Source organism: Microtus pennsylvanicus, chromosome X (genome assembly GCF_037038515.1).
Source record: "Microtus pennsylvanicus isolate mMicPen1 chromosome X, mMicPen1.hap1, whole genome shotgun sequence".
Taxonomy (NCBI): Eukaryota; Metazoa; Chordata; class Mammalia; order Rodentia; family Cricetidae; genus Microtus; species Microtus pennsylvanicus.
Window position 1 is genome coordinate 122,924,582 of NC_134601.1, and position 15,526 is coordinate 122,940,107.

Genomic DNA, 15,526 nt, shown 5'->3' on the forward strand with positions numbered 1-15,526 from the left:
GGAACAGAAGCAGAGAACTGATTATGCCTCTGAAAATCAAAAGGGGATATTTGGGGGGAAAACCAAATTGAGAAATGTCTGAGTTTATGGCTACTAACATCTGTTCTTTTAAGGAACTTCAATTGATATTGTATGTGTGTGCGGGGGGGGGGGGTGGTGGTGGTGGGTTTTTTTTTCGTTTTTTTGTTTCTTTTTTTTTAATTTTGTGTTTATTTTCTTTCCAAAGACTTTTTATTTCCAGAAGATTGTGACTGCCATTGCCATGTGAAAGACATAACCTGTATGTCATGGATGATACCCCCAGACAGGTTTCATCTTCTCCCAGACAAAGATACAAGGTAGCAGTGTGTATGATTATGTTCCTTCCTCCCCATCCACTATCTCCAGAGCAGAGGCCGAAGCCATTTTCACTGGCTCCACTGTGTGCCCATGTGTCCTTTTCCCCATCTCTACCAGCTTCCTTCATCCACCCCTGGGAAGTTCTCCTAGGGGCCCTTGCTATAATCAGCTCTGATCCACACTGCCCCCTAGGGTTCCCTCCCTGACTTGTGTCTTGGCCACCTAGCTTCTGAATTTAGCAGTACTTCCTGCCCCCAAAAGCAGGACAAAGGACTTCTGGGGCCACTGGTTGCAGTCAGTACTATGTGATAGCACTTCTACTTCCTCTAAGTAAGCAACACTTTAGCCGGGAGAGGTTAGAGTTCCTTCCTCCTAATTCCTCCGCATGTCTCCATTTCCACAGTGCTCTCTAGTCTAGGGCTGCATTACCCTACTTTCAACTTCCCCAACATTTACCAAGCAGCCAAAGGGTATTCCTATAAAAGTCTGGAGCCAGACTGCTAAAATACATATGCTCATTCTGCCCAGGAGTGGCTTCCTAAGTGTGTCACTTACATAGTGGCTTAGCACCCAAGCTTAGGAGGGCTCTGGGCTTGGTAAAATATTAAACTGCCACTATTCTGATATTCTTTTTTAAAAAATGATAGTATGTATTAGTTGTACTATTTTCAGGAAATCCGAGGTATATAAATATTCATAAACTAAATCTATATCCTATACTATATATATAAAAAATAAACTCAAGCAGTGAACATCAAGGAAGAGGCAGCAGACAGACTGTACGAAGATGGGGAGGAACGCTGTGACACATGGTCCTCTGGACTTGACGACCAGTGCGGTCATAAACCTGCACAGCTGTGGTTAGCGGCACGGTCCTGCCACAGGTGGGGCAGACGATCTCCAGGCTCCACTTCGTGCTGAGAAACTATTGACAGTAGATAGTTGCTAGGGGATGAACACTCATTCCTTTTTAGGATATGGAGCTGGTAGGGGAGCAATTGAGGAGGATACGGGGGAAATGGGCCTAAATGGGACATTTCGTGGTATACACATGTAACATTCTTAAGAATAAAGAAAATTTCCAAACAAATACTTTGCACACATAAACATAACATCACAAAATTTGTAGAAGTAAACATAACAGAGAATCTTTTCGACTACACACTAGACTAATAGTTCTGTCTTTGTTTGTGTGTGGAGTAGTATCATTTATTTGTTTTTGACATAGGATTACTCTCTGTCGCCTAACTTAGCATGGAATTTGTGATCTCCCTGCCCCAGCCTCCCCACCCCCAAAAAACTGAGATTATAGGAATATACCATCACATGCAAGCTAGCAAATTGTTACTGAAGTCACATCCCATAAAAGAAAACATTGAAAAGTTCAGTTTCAAAATCAAATACTTCCGCTCCTGAAAAAGGCGTTGGTGAAAAAATATAAAATTATAAAATAAGGAATATTTGCAAATGTATATCTGATATAGAATTTACCCAAAATGTGATCAAAAGGACAGTGTCTAGCCATCACTAGACAAGGTGGTACATGGCTATAATTTTAGCGCTTGTGAGGCTTGGGCAGGAAGGAGTATTATGGGATAGCTACCTAAGGAGATACTCTAAGGAAAAATAATGTAGGTCCAGTAATACAAACAAATACATTTTTGAGAAGGTAATTCACAAAAAAAAATCAAAAGAGGTGTGCACACAAGCACAGCAAAGATGCTCGGTGACATCCAATGCAAATCCAGCTGCTTCTGCCATCTTGAAATCCTGGGGTTTGGGGAGAAAGAATGCTGCTAAAACAGGGTGAGTGACACTGGAGATGGTCACTAAATAAAACCTCTCATCACCCCCTTTCTGCTATTTTCTTTTATTTGACAGGGTCTTGATTTATCATTCAGGCAGGCTTCGGGCCTCCAGTTGGTGGAATTTATAGGTAGGAGCCACCACCTGGCTCCAGGAAGCAGCCGCTCTATGAGTTGATCTTGTCCCACAGCTGTCACATGACAGAAACGGCGATGTGATTCACTTTCACTTCCCATGAGAATGTGAACTTTCCCAGTGGCCCTGCCCCTTCTTAGCACGTGGGCACATCTGCTGGCCATGGATTATGTGGCAGGACTCAAAAAGCCTGCTCCCACATCTATTGTTCCTTTCCCAAACGTCTTAGTAGTAAGCTGAGCCCAAGGCTTCTCCCACTTGATAAATGAGAAGAGTAAGGAAGCAACTGGTCTAAGGGCCCGAATCCAGTTAGGAGCTTGACTGAAACCAAGATGCCTGCAGCAGTCTGTGCTTCCTGGGACTCATCCATCACCTGTTTCCTTACCAAAGAAAATGCTAACAGAGGCACAGCTGGTCTCTGAGGGGAGGGCTGCTTCTGTCAGCCAGCCATGGTTTCCGCTTCAGATCCCAGGATGCCTTGCTGTAGGGGCTGGGAAGCCCCCACGCTACCAAAAAAAAGCTGCTTTACATTGCTCTGCAGCGTTTAGGGGTTGGCACCCCATTCCTGGTGGCGAGGCACTGCCTTGCTGTTGTTAAGGACAGCTTCCAATCATCCCTTCATTTATTCCCACAGGCATACATTCCAAATCTAGTAATTTTGCTGTGATCTCGAGAAGAAGGAAGTACGGGGGTGGAGAGAGATGCAAAAAAAAAAAAGTGACAGAGGTATTCATTTTATCCTTAGGGATTAGGGGAAAGGCGGAAAGCTTTTCAGAGAGTCACAATCATAGGGGAAGTGCTAAGAGCCAGGTGTGGGAGCCAAGGAAGAGAGCAGAAGCCTGGATAGGGCAAGAAAGAGACTGGCCCTCCAGGAGAGGGCAAGGGAAACTGGCAAGCGCTACCAAACAGGGCTTCTCCTCACCCTACTATTTCTCCACAGGTTTAGCCCTCCATTAGGAAAAACCATCCGGGAATGTTTTATTTTCCTTGATAGATAGCAGAGGGGAGCAAAGAAGCTCACCCCGCTTTTGAGCGGGTGGCCACTCTGGTGTGGTCAGCTCTGTGTACCCTCAACTAGCTTTGGGCTTTCTACCACACCCTCACAACCATTCCCTCCTCTTGGAATGCTGACCACCTCTGAAGGCTCTAGCTAGTTTAACTACCCAGGGAAATCCTGGGACGCAGCAGCGAATTCAACTGTAGCCACTAGACTATCGAGGTGGAGGGGAAACGGCATTATCAGTGCGGCCAGGGGAAATGGCACTTCACCAGGCTTGCCTGGGGCACTGCTGACCGCTCCGAAAGCAAGTGTGAAGCACCAGCTGCTGTGGAAACCATGAATTCTTCCCTCTCAGCTGTGGAGGTTTAAAGGGATTAGGTGTGAACAATGGCTAGGTCCTGCAAAAGTTAAAAAAAAAAGCCACAGGACTTCCTCTTAAAGACCTGCAGGTCTTTGAAGACAATCAGACACAAATGCTCTTTCAGAAAGGGACAAAGCAAATATCAAGCTGACCTTTTGGGAACAATATAAATCGTGGCAGTTTGGGGCAGCAGCGGTGGAGGTGGGGTGGAGACAAAAAAAAAAAAAAAAAAAAAAAGACTGCCTGCTACTGTGTAGCAATCAGGCTTCTATTCTTCTCGCCCTTGCCTAAGGCTGGCTTGTTAAGGTTTGCAGTTTATTTTAAACGTGCCCGAGGTGGAAGGAATCTAAAATGGTTAGTGGGTGAGGGGATTAAATGAACCCAGGAGTCAAGACAGAATGCCTGGAACCTCTCGGGTTTCTCAGAACCAGCCCAGGACCTGGCCGCCAGGACCCGGGGGGCAGAACCGGTATCAAGAGAGTGGCTTAAAGCTACCCCGGGGTTGAGTCCCAAGAAGCCAAGGGGAGATCCATTACTGGCCAGTGAATTTTTTGCCTAATCCTTGCTTTGCAGTTCTTAGGCCTTCTGGGTGTGCTGGGACAAAGCTGTGTGTGTACTGTGTTCGGTTACGGTAGAGGCCCTGGCCTCCCAGAGAGGCCCCAGGGTCCAGGTGGGTGTTGCAGAGAACAAAGGTTCCCCACACCTAGAAAACCAGTTCTCCCAGCCTTCTAGCCACAGCAAGTGACATCACCAAGAGCCAATCGAAAATTCGCGCTTGAGTTTACTTGTTAAGGTCTGAATTGATTCCACGTAGACTGCACAGCTGACCGTGTAGAGCCAGGTTCCCAAACAGCGCTCTGTTTAAGAGCTTGCTGATTCACAGGGAATTTGGCTTTTACGCAGATTTCTTAGGCAGGTGAGGGGCCAGGTTTCAGATTCCACACTGAAGATACCACACCCTGAGCTCCGGGCTAGCCCAAAGCCGGAGCGCCAGACGGACCTGTACTGCCATCTTCTGGTGTGCTTGGTATTGATTTGTGAGAGTGGCAAGGTCTCTCTGGGAAATAAAGCCTGAATACCCTAAGTTGTTGCTCCATTTTACCATAGTCTCCGTTGGCAAAAGGACCCCTTCCAATATAATGAGGTAGCCATGAAAGGAAGACACTCTGATCTGATGGTAGTGTACCTTGATTTTCGTCCACATTTATCTGAATCTGTTCGTTTGGAGACTAGTGTCTCAGGTAGCTCAGGTTGGCTTCTACCTCACTTTGAAGGTGACCTTGAGCTTCCCACCCTCCTGCATCCACCTCCCAAGTGCTAGGATGACTGGCCGGTGCCAGCACCTCTAGTCTACTTGATGCTGGGGATGGAACGTTTGTGCATAGCCTTTGTGCATTCTAGGAAGGCCTTTACCGACTGAGCTATGACCCCAGCCCCCTTCACTTTTGTAAAGCCCTATCTAACGTCCACGGGAAGAGGCAGGTATGTGATGAACTTGAGGATGCCCTTGACGGAGTCCTGAGTCTGAGAGGTTTCCACACTTTTCACTGTAGATGCGGTCTTTACAAAGGCCTTCATGATGGTTTAGAGAGTTTTCAGTTTATGTATGGTAATCTGTGAGTACAAACGGGCTTTGCAGACTGGATGTGAAAACAGCAGCCCCTCAGGTAGATCTAGACTAGTAGACATTGCATCTGCAGAAGCATCCACATGTCATGCCCAATGCCCAATGGCTTTCTCCTTCTCTCTCCTAGTCGATGTAGCCACGTCAGTGGAAAGAGACCACGCATAGCCCCCTCTTGTAGTTTCAACATGTTTTAAGGCAAAAAGAGGCAACTCTCGTAACATGTAGCCATCAGATACAGACTTCCATGCTAAGGAGTTAGTATATGTTTTTCTTTTATATATTGCACACAAGGGAGGGCCTTACTGGCCATGAGCAGCAAGGTTGAAATGTTGTGGAACACCTTTGAATGCATAGGACAGTTCTCTCCAATCTTCAAGAAAGAAGAATGCCATCCAAGAGGTCAACAGTGCCATGGTAACAGAGTTACCCTAAAATAGCTCACCAACACCTCAAAGCCAACATGTCAATGCTTATGACTCTGGACTTGTCGACTTCTACAACTGACGATGTCTTCTGGTTCCCACATTCATATGCACACACTCGTGAACATCCAAGTGCACACACAACCAAAACATTTGTATAGAAATAGACTATTGCTACCCCATGCTCTTATTTTATTCTTTACATTTATTATTACTATTATTATTTAGTTTTATGCATATAGGTTTTCCCTACACGTATGTCTGTGGACACCTTATGTGCCTGGTGCCCACAGAGCCCAGAAAAGGGCATCAGATCCACTGGAACTGAAATTACAGATATCTGAAAGCTGCCGTATGCATACTGGTAATTGAACCCTTGGTCTCTTCAAGAGCAGCAAGTACTCTTAACCACTGAGCCATCCCTCCAGCTTCTTGTATTTAATTCTTTTAAATATTATTCCTTCCATTTATACTTACCAGGCAGTTAACAATGGCCATCTTCATCAACAGGTAGACACTTATCCATATGAATATTTGCTACATTCATATACATGTTTCACGTTATTTTTCCAATATAAATAACATCTCCAGAACATCCAACTTTAGTTGGATCCGATTTACTGTTTCAAAGGGGGAAGTTCTTTCAAGATCAGAAACAAATTGCTTCAGCTATTCCCACAGAATTCAACGACTTTGAAAGTACAGTATTCCCTAGTAAGTCACCTGATACCTTCTTCAGTTCCAGCAAAGGTTAGTCTAGTCCATGGCAGGGAGTATTAGGATTTTCTTTCAGACTGTGCTAAGTGTTGGATTTATCCAATCTATGACTAATGGTGTTAATGTTATTTGATATTAATGCTAGCCTCTTCACCCTGTACCAAAGAAGAATCTATCATGGTTACTCTTTAATTATTCTTGATTTCTGAAGTATGGTCCACATTACTGTCACCTGCCTCTTTGGAATAATGTCCTCCCTGGAAAGCTAGTATGTTCAGATCAAGTAACATATCAATGGAATATAAACAGCTCGAGTAATGTGGCCTAAGGTCTTCCCCCCCCGCCTTTTAAAAACACAAGCATGCATGGCTTAATAGTGACCATCTCCATATGCCTGGGACCATTTTCAAGGACTTACCAGGCTAAGGGGCTCTCCATTGGATCTTTAAATGAACATTTTGGAAGAGAAACCCTTGGTTTCAGTACATACCTTGTAAGCCTGCCCCATTTTTTTTTTTTAATTCACAGACAAATGTTTAGGAAAGCTGTGTAATTCCGTTTTCTGCTGCGGGAGCTCCTTTAGCCAATAGCCTTTAAGAGACCAGCCCACTTGGGCGTGGTCTCTTAAAGGCTATCTTAAAGGCTATTGGCCAAAGGAGCTCCCGCAGTAGTTCTCTTTTGGGGTTCACAGTGCAAACTAGAACTATGTGATAACCAAGTGCTTCCCTGAAGAAGAATTTTCTTTATCACACTCATTCCACATATGAATGAGACTATGGAAACTTGCCACCTTCTGCCCTGTTATTCTTGACTCTTTAGATCCCCTTCTTTCTCCACAGTCCCTCCTTCTACTTTATACATAATATACAACCCAGTAAATATGCACACACGCCATAAGTAAGAGAAAATACAGTATATTTGCCTTTCTGAGTTTTGCTTACTTTTCTTAAACTGGTTTCACTTAATTTTCTTTCTTTTTTCTCCATTCATTTTTTTCTCATAAATGAACTTACTTCATTTTTGTTTATGACTGGATGTATTGTGTATATGTATCTCCTTTTCCTCATTCATTTTTATTTGGATGGACATATAGGCTGATTCCACATTTTGGTCGTTGTGGCAGTGTACCAATAAACATGAATATTTGAGTATTTTTGGGTTATGCTCACATAAAATCCTTTGATTATATATTCTGGGGTGGTTAATGTGGATTGTATAGTAGTTCTAATTTTAAGATTTTTTGAAGGATTATTTTTCATTTACATTATTTGTAGCATGCTGTGGAATTAACTTAGGGGCAATGATTCTTTGAATAATGTCATAAGACCTGAGAACTACATGAGGAAGCCAATACTAGCCTTCAACTCTGAATCCAGACTCATTGGCATTCTACACAATTGTTTATGAGCCATCAGGCAGTCTCCACTGCACAGTAATCCATGTCTCAGCTTCCATTTCGTGACACATTCTCTCTAACTTCTCTTTGTCTGTACTGTGCATACTTAGAACCACAGCCCAATAGTCAGATAAGACTACAAGTGATTCTTGCCCAGACACTGAGCCTTGTGGAGTCAACATGATAGCACCCAAGACTGTTGATGCTCTGTATTGCCCTAGACATGATCAACCTACTTGTTACTGAGAATAAGAAGGGAGATAATGGATTGCTAAATAAGTTTTGAGGGGTTTTCAATCCCCTCTTCCTTTATCTCAATGCCAGAAACGAAGAGAGTGGTTTGTGACTTTCCTTGGTACTCATTGAAATAGTAGATAATGTTATAGCTTTAAGTTCAATAATACTGCCACTGAAGGCCTGGGCATATTGTAAAGTCAGGAGTTCTCAGAGCATCCTAATTATGTGTGTTGGAACCTTGATTTCTAAACAAGGCAGCACTGGGAGGTGGAGTCACATGGGGAAGTTTAGGTTTTAGAGGCGAGGTCTTCTAGAATGTTCTATGCAAGTGACTTCTCATTCTTGCAGGATTGAATTAGTTTTGTTGAAAACAGGTGTCCTGGTAGAAGCAGATGTCAATGTATTTATCATCACCCCAAAATTGTTAGAAAAGTTGTTTTTTTGAGACAGGGTTTTTCTGTGTAACAGCCCTTGCTGTCCTGGAACTAGCTCTGTAGAACAGGCTGGCCTTGAACTCACAGAGATGTGCCTGTCTCTGCCTCCCAAGTGCTGGGATTAAAGGCATGCACCACCATCAAGCTGTCAGGGACCAGCTACAACAAAAATACCTCTTGCCAGGGTAGAGGTGTGGGGATTTAGAAATATAGTAAAGAATATAAAGACATAAATGAAAATAATAAAACAGAAAATTATATAGGATAGTACTGGGTGGGAATTACAGTGAGTATTGAAATTCACCCGCAATTAATTTTTCCAATTGCTTAAAATACTACAATCCCAAAAGGTAGGAGTAAGACAAACGACCATGTTAACACGACACAAGGAAATGAACAGACCAGTTGAAGGTCACGGACTACATTTATAGTTAAACATTCTGTTGCTAGAACAAAACAAGTCACCAAGTCACGCTCACACCCTAGACCAAAACGTTCTGTAGGCAAACCACTCCCTGGGTGGAATCCAAAGTTATCTCCTGAAGGGAACTGGAACTGAATTGGATCCTTAGACTTTTGTTTGAGGTAGGAACAGATCTACTTCTCTATTCCTGGAGCACAAGGTCTGGCTATTAGTCACACCTGTTGTAAATAACCTTGAGAGAGCAGAACTCTTTGGTGTACAACTAGGTGGGACCTTTGTTTGAGGTAGAAACACAATAATCTTGAAGGAACTAGAAGTAAGTTCCAACTCTCTTACCTTTGGTCAACGTGGAAATAAGCTCACATTTTTGGGCCTCCACACCATGCCCAGCTAGAAAAATTTTAATAAAGAATCAGAGAAACACAGCAGCTGAATTCTTAGTGTGATCATGCTATAACAGTTAAAGAGAAGTTACCTAGCCTTGCTTTCTGTACCATTTGTGTGAGGGCATATTTAAATAGATAAGAATTGAGTAACTCACTGTCTTGCTAGGTAGTAAATTTCATAACACCTATGGTCCTTCCTGAGACTGGGTATTTGGGGGGAGGAGCTAGGAGTCTTTAGGAGTTAGACTTTAATAGTTTATGTAGTTTAATAGTTTACAGTCAGCTCTGTGTAGTTCGGGTCAAACTGCTAGAGAGTGGGATATATACATTTTACTCTTAGCCCTTTTATTTTTTGTCATTTTGTCTCTACAACTGTCCTTCATGTTTTGCCTCTTGTATACACTTCTATCTGCCCTTCTGCTTTCTCCTCTGAGTGGAGGTGGCATAAAGCTCTCACTAATTCTGGTCACTGATCTTGGACTTTCCAGCCTCTGAAACAATGAACTCAAAATTTTCTTTTATTATTATGAATTCCCCAGTCTCAAATATTCTGTGATAGTAAGAGAAGTTAAACTGAGACACACAATTGATACCAGGAACCTGGCATTGCTATAAATATGTAGATATTTATATACTGTAGATATATAGACATGTCTTTGGAAGCAGCTCACGGTAAGAAGTGTGGAATTTGGAGAAGCCTAAGCAAATTCTAGAAGGCCATAAACACAGCATTAATAGCAATTCTGATGAGCGTTCCTAGGTCAAAAGGATTAAGTGATTTCAGGATCATCTTAGAAGTTAATCAAGGCCCTCCCTCTTCCATCCAGGTCTAGGAAGGTGAGCATCCAAACAGGTTAGGCTTCTACAAAGCCAGTTCCTGAAGTAGGATCGAAACCTAGTACCATTATCCTTGGCTTCTCATCAGCCTTCATTGTCCACCATGTTCAGAGAGTCCAGTTTTATCCCATGCTTTTTCAGTCACAGTCCAGCTGGCCTTGGTGAGCTCCCAATAGATCAGCCCCACTGTCACAGGGCCCACAGGGCAGGGAATCCGGACTACTCTTCAGACTCCAGAGGGAGGGAGAATGGAGTGGGGGGAGGGGGAAAGGAGTGCAGAGAGGGGGAGGGGAGTGGGAGGAAGAGGAGGGAAATGGGAGGTGGGGAGGAAGCAGAAATTGTTTCAACAAAATAAATAAATAAAGAAAGAAAGAAAGAAAGAAAGAAAGAAAGAAAGAAAGAAAGAAAGAAAAAAAGAAGTTAATCAAGTGGTTATTGTAGCCTATGCTATTCTGCTGTTCGAACCTGAGTCCCTTAGAATCTGTGTACTCCCCTGGGAAGAATGCCTTGCTTGGTCTGCCCAATGAATGCTACAGGCAAGATGTTTCCTCTCCTTCCTCGGTGATCCAGCTTATCTCACTCAAGGGCATTAACAAACAGCCCCCATTTGGCTATATGACCTTCTACATCCTCAGCACATCTGGTGAGAGTGATGAGAAACGCTCTATGTTTAGCATTGTTTCTCTGTCCCTGCTTTGAACCCTGAGCTATCATGGAACAAAATCTAGAGAGATGCCCAGCAAAAGGCTCTTAAGCAGCATTGTCTTGAGTCCCCTGATTCTGTTGAATCTCAAACTCACTTAGATTCTTTGACACTGGTCACTGAAGACGCTGCAATAGGTTATGACCAGAATGCTGATAGAAACGTGGACAAATAAACTCCATTCGGATGAGATGGTAGGTGGGAAACAGGAAGTCTTAATTTAGAACTAGAATAACTGTTATTCTTTTTTTAAAAAATGCTGCAAGATCCCCACTGCAGTAGGCAGCAGAAATGATGTAAGTCCCAAATGGTGGCGGCGGGCCATGTGGTGGCAGACAGCGGGCCCTGGGAGCAGCCAGTCCCAGGCAGAGACAGCTGCTGGTCCCAGAGCAGTGGTAGCGGGCCATGTGGCAGCAAGCAGTGGGCCCCAGGCAGAGACAGCTGCTGGTCCCCGAGCAATGGCTGGTCCCAGGCAGGGAGACACATGGCGGGCGGGCAGAAGACAGAAACATGGATAGACACAACATGCAGGGTGAGGTTGAATATTTATTCAGGGGGTTATGGAGGAGGAAGGGTGAAGGTGGGGACAGAGAGAGAGGGAGAGAGAGAGAAGAGGAGAAAGAGACAAAGAAGGGGGGAAGCAGAGAAGTGGGGAGAGAGGTAGAAGCGAAGCTGCCTTTTCAAGAGGAAGATGGAAAAGAGAACGAGCTCAGGCCGGAAGCTGAAGATCAGCCTGCCTCAGCAGATGGGGAGGGGAATGGGTGTGGCTTGTCTCTTAAAGGGACCAAAACCATAACATTCCCAGGTCTTCCTTATAATAAAAAGCACGCACATCAAGGAAGCAGAAAAGGAAGGGCCCAAGATGGCGGCGGGCAGGTCAGAGGTAATGGGAGTGGGCGTGGCTTGTCCCTTAAAGCGACAGGAAAACACAACAATAACAGTTATTTTTATTACACAGTTGCAAATAATTTGGTTGCATTGTGTTCATGCCCTTATGTCCAGGCTTCTGGAAAGGCAGAATTTGTTTTTGTTTGTTTGTTTGTTTGTTTTTGTTTTTTTTTGCAGGGTTCTATGCTGCCCTGGCTGGACTAGAGCTCACTATGTATACCAGGCTGAGCTCAAATGTGCAGTAGCTCTCTTGCCTGTCTCTAGAGTACTGGGATTACAGACACACATCAGCACAGCCGGCCTTCAGAGGTGTATCTTAAGAAGGATGACTAGGATACGCAAGGGCCCGAAATATCCAAGCAGGAAAAGGCTGAGGAAGCTGCATTGTACCTTTAACCACTATGACAGTTAGTGCTCATATTCAACTTGACAGGGCATAGGAAACACTTAGAAGACAAACTTCTGGGCTTATCTGTGAGGGAGTTTCTCGACTGGCTTCACTGAGGAGCTAACTATGAGGGGCACCATTTCTCAGGCTGGAGTCCTGAACTGAGTCAAAAGGAGAGACAGAGCTGAATGCTACACCATTCTCCCTCTCCTGTTCTCTCTCTCTCTCTCTCTCTCTCTCTCCTTCTGACTTCAAATGCAATGCGCCCACCAGCGTCAAGATTCTGCTGATTGTCAAGCCTGACTTTCTAATGGTGACAAGTCCACCTGGAAGTGCAGGGCAATCCTTCCTCCTCTGAGCTGGTTCTTGTTGGGTGTTTAGTCACAGAGCAAAGAGAAAAGTAACTAATGCAACTGCCTACAGCAAGACAAGTGTGGGATGGACTGACCTAAGACAGAAATAGAATGACAACTATAAGATCATCAGAGTATTGAAAATGGAAAATTTGCAGCCTGTCTATAAAACAAACAAGAAACAAACTGACCCCGAGATATTCTGTTGGAGTATTGACAAGCAACCAGTGAGTAGAAAGATCAGCAGGGCGAGAAGAGAGCCAGGTGCCATGCATCAGAACAAAGACATTTCAGAGGATTTGAAGGTTGTCCCTCCCATCCCAGCAGCATTAGAGCCTTTAAGGGAAGAATAGGCTCCCTGCCCAGGGCCACCTTGGACTCTGCTCCTTGCTGTTCAGCTGTGGTACAGGTGCGTTCATGTGCAATTCAACCATCACTCGAGAGTGCACAGGCAATAAGCCTTGGCAGAGCCCACGTGGCTCTCATTCTGCAGGTGTACAGAATCCAAGCGTCATGGAGGCGTGGCAGCCCCCTTTTAGATGACAAAGGATCTAGTGGACTGCTTGTCAGATAAGGCAGGCACCTGATGCAGGACTGGAACTACCACAGGGAGCCTCCACTAGAACATTGCCTATGAGAGCCGTGGGAATACTATCTCATACTGAGAAAGCTGCAGACAGCAGGGTGCAGCTCTGACCCAAGATGGCAACTATATGAATTGAGCCTCACAAATCCACAGTGGTAGGGCTCTTTATAGCTGGAGAATCTACTTCTTTGCTCCAGTGTATCCAGAGAGTGGTACCTGGAATTAAAGTTTATCTTCGTTTTCAGAGATGATGTCAACCTTTCTGGGTGTAGACTCGCTTGGGTTCTACACCCTACTCCCTCCTCCTGGTTGTATTCTTCCGTCAGAAAAGGGGATGTCCTCTCTCTCTCTCTCTCTCTCTCTCTCTCTCTCTCTCTCTCTCCCACTATTGCCTATCAGAAGTGAATCACTTATTCTTGTTCGATAGGTCTGACGCTGGAAGGAAATTGCATCAAATCTCAGATTAGAGTTGGGACTTTTGAGCCAATGCTGGAATCATTTAAGCCTGGAACTATTGATACGGAATAAACACAATTTGCATGATCAAAAGATCATTAATATATGCTTAAATCCTAATTCCTCAGTTTAGCAATGTTGGGAGGATAGGCCTCGTGTGGGAAGAGTATGGGGTGAGTGAGAAGAGCTCTTATGAACAGACACTTGGCTTTCATAGCTTTCTCTCATGAGTGAGTTCTCACTTTTGTGAGAGTGCATTGTTATGAAGTGAAGCTGCTTCTTGTGTTTTCTCTCCTGTACTTGTTTGTGCTTGCCCTTTCACTATCAACCATGAACCAAGGCACCATGAAGCTCTTGCCACCTGCTCCAGGACTTCCCAATATCCAGAACCATAAAGCAGTAAAATGAAAATAGTTCCCAGAAAATAGAAAAATCACACCTGTGTTAAAGAGTCTGCAAGACCAAGTGACTGCACATCCCAATTATGGAATGCTAAAATGTTCAGACCTTGGGTATTTTTAGTCCCTTTTGTTATGGGTTTCTGTCTCTTTAAGAGACAAGCCACACCTATTCCCTCCCCCATCCGCTGAGGCAGGCTGATCTTCAGCTTCCTGCCTGAGCTCGCTCTCTTTTCCATCTTCCTCTCGAAGAGGCAGCTTCGCTTCTGCCTCTCTCCCCACTTCTCTGCTTCCCCCTTCTCTGTCTCTTTCTCCTTCTCCTCCTCCTCCTCCTCCTCCTCCTCCTCCTCCTCCTCCTCCTCCTCCTCCTCCTTCTTCTTCTTCTTCTTCTTCTTCTTCTTCTTCTTCTTCTTCTCTCTCTGCCCCCTTCCCCCTCCATAACCCCTTGAATAAATATTCAACCTCACTCTGCAAGTCGTGTCTATCCATGTCTCTGTCTCCTGCCTACCTGCCATGTGTCTCCCTGCCTGGGACCAGCCACTGCTTGGGGGCAGGCAGCCATCTCTGCCTGGGACTGGCTGCTCCCAAAGCCCGCTGCCTGCCACCACATGTCCTGCCACCACCTCTCGGGCCACCGCTCTGGGACCAGCAGCTGTCTCTGCCTGGGACTGGCTGCTCCCAGGGCCCGCTGTCTACTGCCACATGGCCTGCCACCACCATTTGGGACCTACAGCATTTCTGCTGCCTACTGCCGCGGGGATCTTGCAGCATTTTTTAAAAAACAACATCTTTGAAAATTACTCATTTCTCACCCCTATGTTTGACATCTTTGTGATCCTTTAAAATGTATTCTTAGCAGACCACCAGCTCCCACCAATCCAAAATCTTAGAATGGTTCTGGATAACATCATACACTTGTAGCAGAGTTTTCCCTGCTTTGCTGCAACCCACCTTTGTCTGGTACCCACCAATGTATTTGCTAAATGCCTTGGTGTATGACTTTCTTTGCCCTGAAACTAATAAAATCTAATATAGCTTTCCATATTGGAACATATCTTTCAGGGCAACTGGAGCCTGTGTTCCTGGACCATGGTTACTCGGATTTGGTTCAAGAATAGTTATTTATTAGCTTTGCAGTGAAAATTTTGCTTCTGTGTCAACAAACTACCCAGAACCTCTATTCTTTTGAAACCATCATATCTTCTGTATTCAATTATAGCAACAGAAAATTGACTAGGGCACATATCTGCCTGTGATAGAAAATACGATTTAGAAAAACTTTCCCATCTGCCAAAAATATCACTGATCATGGATGTCATGATCACATCGATTTGATATGGTCAAATACAGAAACTCACAATTTCTGTATTGACCTCATCACAAACCAGGAATATTCAGTTCACTGATCTTCAGATGACTCTTTAAGTGTTATTGCTCTGAAATTATTTTACTTTCAACATGTGTATATAAACACAAAGACATAAGTCTTATGTGATTATTTCCAATGGCAAAATATTGGAAGCGATCCAAATGTTCAGCAGTAAAAGAATGGGAAAATACATTATGGTGTATTTATTAAAGCAGATGTTATATACTTGTTGAAAAGTATGCATTTTGAGGGATAAGAGAGATG

At 44.2% G+C, this 15,526-nt stretch overlaps 1 long non-coding RNA gene across 1 annotated transcript in view; it reads left to right on the forward strand.

The window, feature by feature from the left end:
* Positions 1 to 221: 221 nt before the first annotated feature.
* Positions 222 to 15,526, forward strand: part of LOC142841828 (uncharacterized) — a 68,932-nt gene continuing 53,627 nt past the window's right edge. Inside the window, exon 1 of the long non-coding RNA XR_012909104.1 lies at positions 222 to 338. This is a non-coding gene — a long non-coding RNA (uncharacterized LOC142841828). The remainder of the gene's footprint in view (positions 339 to 15,526) is intronic.